Source organism: Barbus barbus, assembly GCF_936440315.1.
Source record: "Barbus barbus genome assembly, chromosome: 3".
NCBI classification, from domain to species: domain Eukaryota; kingdom Metazoa; phylum Chordata; class Actinopteri; order Cypriniformes; family Cyprinidae; genus Barbus; species Barbus barbus.
The window spans coordinates 22,942,460-22,949,046 of NC_136731.1; the positions used below are offsets into that span (position 1 = coordinate 22,942,460).

At 38.3% G+C, this 6,587-nt stretch overlaps 1 pseudogene across 1 annotated transcript; it reads right to left on the reverse strand.

The window, feature by feature from the left end:
• Positions 1 to 906: 906 nt before the first annotated feature.
• LOC306858524 (N-acetylmuramoyl-L-alanine amidase-like) lies at positions 907 to 3,988 on the reverse strand (annotated as a pseudogene). The gene is made up of 5 exons: positions 3,955 to 3,988; positions 2,003 to 2,771; positions 1,492 to 1,689; positions 1,055 to 1,349; positions 907 to 921 (listed from the first exon to the last, which is right to left on the reverse strand). The product of its transcript is annotated as an N-acetylmuramoyl-L-alanine amidase-like (transcript).
• Positions 3,989 to 6,587: the final 2,599 nt, after the last annotated feature.

The following is a 6,587-nucleotide window of genomic DNA, read 5'->3' on the forward strand; positions in this document are numbered from 1 at the left end:
CTGTGTTTTGGATTCATTAAAGACTGTATGGATTATCCACGTCCCCGTTGTTCCTCCCAGCACAGTTTGTGACAATTACGTAGTCCAGATTACATGTAATCAGTTACTACCCAGCTCCCTCCTATGCTCTAACTATGCTCCTATGCTCTAACTATAGCTCTAACTATGCATAATCTAAATCCACATTTGAATAAATTATAAATAATGCATAAATTACGGACCAGCTCCAGGGCAAAGTGAGAAATCATGAGTCATATCGTACAAGTTTTAAATCAATTAAACAGACATATAAAATAGTCCACGATGTGTATGATTTATCAGGCTATCCTGTCCCATATGGTTTTAGATATCTCTTTTGCTCCAACAAATAACATTATCATTTAAAGAATTTATTTTGAGCTTTATGTTGGATTTTGTTTTTATTTTTGAAACAATTTAGTATGAGATATACACACAAAACCCCCCCCCAGAAGAAATCAAGTGACAAACACTTTTACACAGCGCTACATATGCACACAGTCTATTGTTTTTGCTATTAAAAATATATTTAATTATTTTATTCTACCACAGCATAGTTAGATTTGTAAATATACAAAATCCTATTAGCTATATTTTCTGATTTGATAATATTCTAACAATGTAAAAATAAGGCATTGATATGTCAAAATATGTACATGAACGTTATCGCTTTTGTAAAAGAACTTTCTTTTCGACAAAAATTGTTTAAGGCAAATTTGATTTTGCCAATTTGCCTTAAATTACTTGTCTAGATTCATTTCTAATGTCATGTGTAAAATAAAAACAATAGATATGTTTTTTAATATGCATTTATCTTGAGTGATACATGTAGTACATGTACTGTTTTCCAGAGACACAATTAGTTGTTCATTGTTGATGCCACAGTCATCAAGGCAAATAGCTCTGTAAAGAAAAGCAGAGAAACACACACAGAGACACCGTTATGGTCTGAACTGTGATCGCAATGCATTTGGAGAAGTCAGAACGACATAAATATAATAAATAAATAAATCCCAAGAATCAACAATCTTTTTACCTCCCAATGAGACCAATTCTGGATTTCACGGTAGAGGGAGTTTCCTGGGCATTCTGTGGCATCAGCTTGCCTGTGTCCATATAAGTTGTAGTATGAGGACAGTCGTCCTCCGTCTATAGCGCAGCTTGTGAAGTCGTATCGAACCATGTCCGGTGCACTCCTGATGGGAAGGGTGTAGGTATAATCTCCAATGAAACACACGCCATAGCCTTTGGAGTTGTACCCCGAAGTGTGGGCACCGACCCAATTCCAGCCTCAGCCTTCATACAGGTTTCCATCAGAACCCGCAACAAAACTTCAGGGGGACAAACAATGATAATTATTAGCAATTGAATTGCAATGATTCTATACAGCACATGAAGCGCAGTTCAAAGGGCTTTATGGTACAGAATGTTGCCTAACAAATTTTTTTTTATTCCAATTGGGACTTTTCTAACCTGTATCCAATGTCAGACCATCCATTGGTTTGCTGGTAGTAGCGTGGACACTGGCACATTTATCAAAGGTGGTGCAAGGCTGGGAGGGTTGATATGTGTGGTGGATGAAAGGGTATGGCACAGGAAGAGACAGATAGGAGGGAGAACCGATGAAAGATGCAGCTCCCCATTGAGACCTCGTGACAATCTTGGGACAGACTTTGGAGGGGGAAAAAACAATGTAAGAACAGTATTGCTACTGACAGATTACAAATCTGTCATAAATAAAGTGGATTACCTAAGTGATATGATTTAATTATTTATTTATTTTTAAAATATTTTATTATTTAAATATTTAAAACTTAACAGCATAAAATTATATAGGAATATTTAGTCAGAAAATTTATATATTATATATTTAATTTTTTTTATAAGGAAAGTTAATAAAATGGTGTTAACATCAGTAATAAAATAATCAATATAAAATGAATAAATCAATAGTAAATAAATAAACAAATAAATGTTTAATTACCAGCATACACATAGACAAACTGGTCAAACCCTTCGTTCATAACGTCATCCAGCCTCTTCCTCTCAGACTCGTTTAAGTTGCGGTGAATTGTTAGAGCCTGGACCATCTGGCTTTTCAGCAAAGAGAAGCTGACAAGGTTTTTGAAGTTCATCCTTCGGTTCTGACTGATCAGACGGAGCGATGCATCCAACCTTGCGGCATCAGGCTGGTGGCTGTAGTAACTCTTCAGCAAGCCACTCAGTGATTGCTCACGATGGTTAGACGTGGAAACTTCTGACCCGAGAATGAACCCATCTATACCTCCGGTTATTATAGCGCCGGTTGCCAAGGAGGGCAAATCAGAGAGAGTGTAAACCTTTGGGGATGAAATGCTATCCCAGAATCCTTTAGTGCCAAAAGGAACAGTGGTTTGCTCATTGTGGATGTGATGTAGAAATGAGGCGACCATGTTGTCGTCAAGGTTAAAAGGTAAAGGTCTTGGACGGTGGACTGCAGCCCAGCCTCAAGTCCGAGGAGCATTGGGGCCAACGCCACATTTGAACCATCTAACGTGAGAACCACACCTTTCTCCTTACCCAACACTGCCAGGCTGTGATTAATGACCTCGCTTACATAGGAAGTGACTGATGGATCTGCCACAAGGTCATGTGTATCGTTTTCAAAGCCTTACGTAGACCTTTCACCACATCGAGCATCTGAAGACCTGGATTCACAGCTTCAATGCTCTCCACAGTGCTGATGAAGTCCTTCATATGCTTTGTGGTGGTGGCTGATGGAAAACCAGGGAAAAAACACAGAAAACAAGAACATTTTATTAGTAACATTTTCTATTCAACCACAGCTAATAAATGAGTCATATTATGGAAAAAATTTAATAAAATGAACCAACCAATAAAACCCACATATCTAATAAATTAACACAAACATGCACTTTGTGCATTGCATATTTGAGATCAAAAACCTAAAATGTTGTAGATTCTTCTGTTTTGCTATTAATATTAAAGCAGAGTAGGAAGATAAATCACATAAATTAACAAAAATAAAGTTTTTCATAAATAAAGTCACATAAATTTTTTTTTTTTTTTAGTTTTTAATAATTTTAATAATTTTGAAGTGTCGTTCATGGCCAAAGAAAGTAATCTGTGCTTGATATTATTGAAGGGTGAAGAAATTACATAAATCTAACTTTTGAGCAAACAAAGCAATGGTAACATTTTCTAATCTGAATCCTTGGCTCAAGCCAAGTCGAATGAAGTCAAAAATCATAAGGTTTAGTTTTTTCACTATCTTCAATTGTTCGTAAAACCTACTTTGTCGAACTTATTCTAGACGGTTCATCCGATTCTTACCAAAATTGGCTCAGATCATCTACAGACCATGGAGGCAAAAAGTTATGGAATTCAAGTCGATTCGTCCAAGCGTTCTCGAATGCCACACTAACGAATTTGCCAAAATGCGAGCAAAAATGCATCTGAAGCTATAGCTCCGCAAGGGTTTGACAGATTGAGACGAAACTTGGTGTGTGTGATAACAAGCATGACCTGAGGCTACCTGCAGTGTTTCGGCACTGTGCCACCTAGCAGTCAGGATATATGAAAAATGAATATCTTTGCTTATAACTTGTGAATGGTTTGGCCAAAAATCATAAAAATAGTCTCTTTAGTTTCAGTGCATCATGCCGAGTTAAATTTCAGACATTTTGGGCGTCGGCCATGTTGAATTTTGTACTAAAATGCTATATTTTACGAATGCATTAACGTATCGTTACGAAACTTGGTATGGGTTATCAGTACGATGCCCTGAAGGAGCCTGAGAAGTTTCGAAACAGCGCCACCTACTGGTAAAATGAAATATTCAAATGCTTATAACTTTGGGTGGGGTCGACTTATTTTCACAAGAGTCACCTTTTTAGACTCCTGAATCCTTGCCGAGTCCATCAATACCAAACTTACCCGATTTTGCCTTATGGTTTCTGCTACGTTGCATTTTAGCTGTTAAAAAACATTTGCCAATATCTTAGAAACCGTTACTCCGATCGACACGAAACCACCGTGGGAAGTTCGAAAACATAGCATCCTGGCTATATGCTAATGCTCAATTGCCAAAATTTTGATAGTAAGTGGCACAAAAATGCAAACAAAATCAACAGTCAGTCATTTTTCATCTACTTACAAATATATCTATAACTCCAAAACAAGATGATATATTTTCACCAAATTTGACATATGTATGGGCACACTCTAAGGACACGTGAAAAATTGGGTGGGATTGTGCCTCTTGGTGGCGCTATAATTGAACAAAACATGAAATTGCCATTGACTATAATGGGGTATTATGATTAAAAATGCTATATTTTACGAATGCATTGGTGTACCATTACGAAACTTTTTATGTACCATGGAGACCATGACCTGAAAGTACTCAAAATGTTTGAAACAGTGCCACCTTGTGGTCAAACGTTATAATGAAATGTCAAATAAATGCTTCTATCTTTCAGTGAATTTTGCCTATTGTAATGAGACTGATATTTATAGATTCCTTGGGTCAAGGTGAGAACAGTGATACCAACTTTGCCAATCTTCCAGTCCGCCATATTTATTTTCTTTAAAAACCTGCTTTTACTAACTCCTCCTAGACCGTTGGTCCGATTTTCACCAAAATCGAATCATATCATCTTCAGACCATGCTGACAAAAAGTTATGGATTTCATGTTGATAGACTAAACAGTTTTCACATACCACAACAACGAATTTGAGACATGATGCCAAAATGACACTTGAGGCCGTATCTCTGCAATGCTTTGGCATATTGACGCAACCTTTGTGTGCACCATTGTCAACTCAAACAGAACACACCACATCAATTTGATAATGGTGCCACCTAGCTGTTGGTCAAAAGTCATTCAATCCTATTACTGGTAGTTTTAAATTATTTTTCACTCATTTGGACTGCAATAATCTTAAAATGGCTTCAATTACTAATTTCTGCAGTTGTTATGATGTTCCGTGCAATGCTTAGCTCCTCATTTTGCCGCTGATATAGTAGTAGCTGATGTAGTTTTGTTGCGGGTTCTGATGGAAACCTGTATGAAGGCCGTGGCTGAAATTGGGTCGGTGCCCACGCTTACGGGTACAACTCCATAAGCTATGGCGTGTGTTTCATTGGAGATTATACCTACACCCTTCCCATCAGGAGTGCACTGGACATGGTTCGATACGGCTTCACAAGCTGCGCTATAGACGGAGGACGACTGTCCTCATACTACAACTTATATGGACACAGGCAAGCTGATGCCACAGAATGCCCAGGAAACTCCCTCTACTGTGAAATCCAGAATTGGTCTCATTGGGAGGTAAAAAGATAGTTGATTCTTGGGATTTATTTATTTATTATATTTATGAGGTTCTGACTTCTCCAAATGCATTGTGATCACAGTTCAGACCATAATGGTGTCTCTGTGTGCGTTTCTCTGCTTTTCTTTAGAGCTATTTGCCTTGATGACTGTGGCATCAACAATGAACAACTAATTGTATCTCTGGAAAACAGTACATGTACTACATACAGGTGTTGGTCATAAAATTAGAATATCATGAAAAAGTTGATTTATTTCAGTAATACCATTCAAAAAGTGAAACTTGCATATTAGATTCATTCATTACACACAGACTGATATATTTCAAATGTTTATTTCCTTTCATTTTGATGATTATAACTGACAACTAATGAAAGTTCCAAATTCAATATATCAGAAAATGAGAATATTGTGAAAATGTTCAATATTGAAGACACCTGGTGCCACACTCTAATCAGCTAATTAACTCAAAACACCTGCAAAAGCCTTTAAATGGTCTCTCAGTCTAGTTCTGTAGGCTACACAATCATGGGGAAGACTGCTGACTTGACAGTTGTCCAAAAGACGGCCATTGACACCTTGCACAAGGAGGGCAAGACACGAAAGGTCATTGCTAAAGAGGCTGGCTGTTCACAGAGCTCTGTGTCCAAGCACATTAATAGAGAGGCGAAGGGAAGGGCAAGATGTGATAGAAAAAAAGTGTACAAGCAATAGGGATAACCGCACCCTGGAGAGGATTGTGAAAAAAAACCCATTCAAAAATGTGGGGGAGATTCACAAAGAGTGGACTGCAGCTGGAGTCAGTGCTTCAAGAACCACCACGCACAGACGTATGCAAGACATGGGTTTCAGCTGTTGCATTCCTTGTGTCAAGCCACTCTTGAACGAGACAGCGTCAGAAGCGTCTTGCCTGGGCTAAAGACAAAAAGGACTGGACTGCTGCTGAGTGGTCCAAAGGTATGTTCTCTGATGAAAGTAAATTTTGCATTTCCTTTGGAAATCAAGGTCCCAGAGTTTGGAGGAAGAGAGGAGAGGCACATAATCCACGTTGCTTGAGGTCCAGTGTAAAGTTTCCACAGTCATTGATGGTTTGGGGTGCCATGTCATCTACTGGTGTTGGTCCATTGTGTTTTCTGAGGTCCAAGGTCAACGCAGCCGTCTACCAGGAAGTTTTAGAGCACTTCATGCTTCCTGCTGCTGACCAACTTTATGGAGTGTGCAGATTTCACCTGC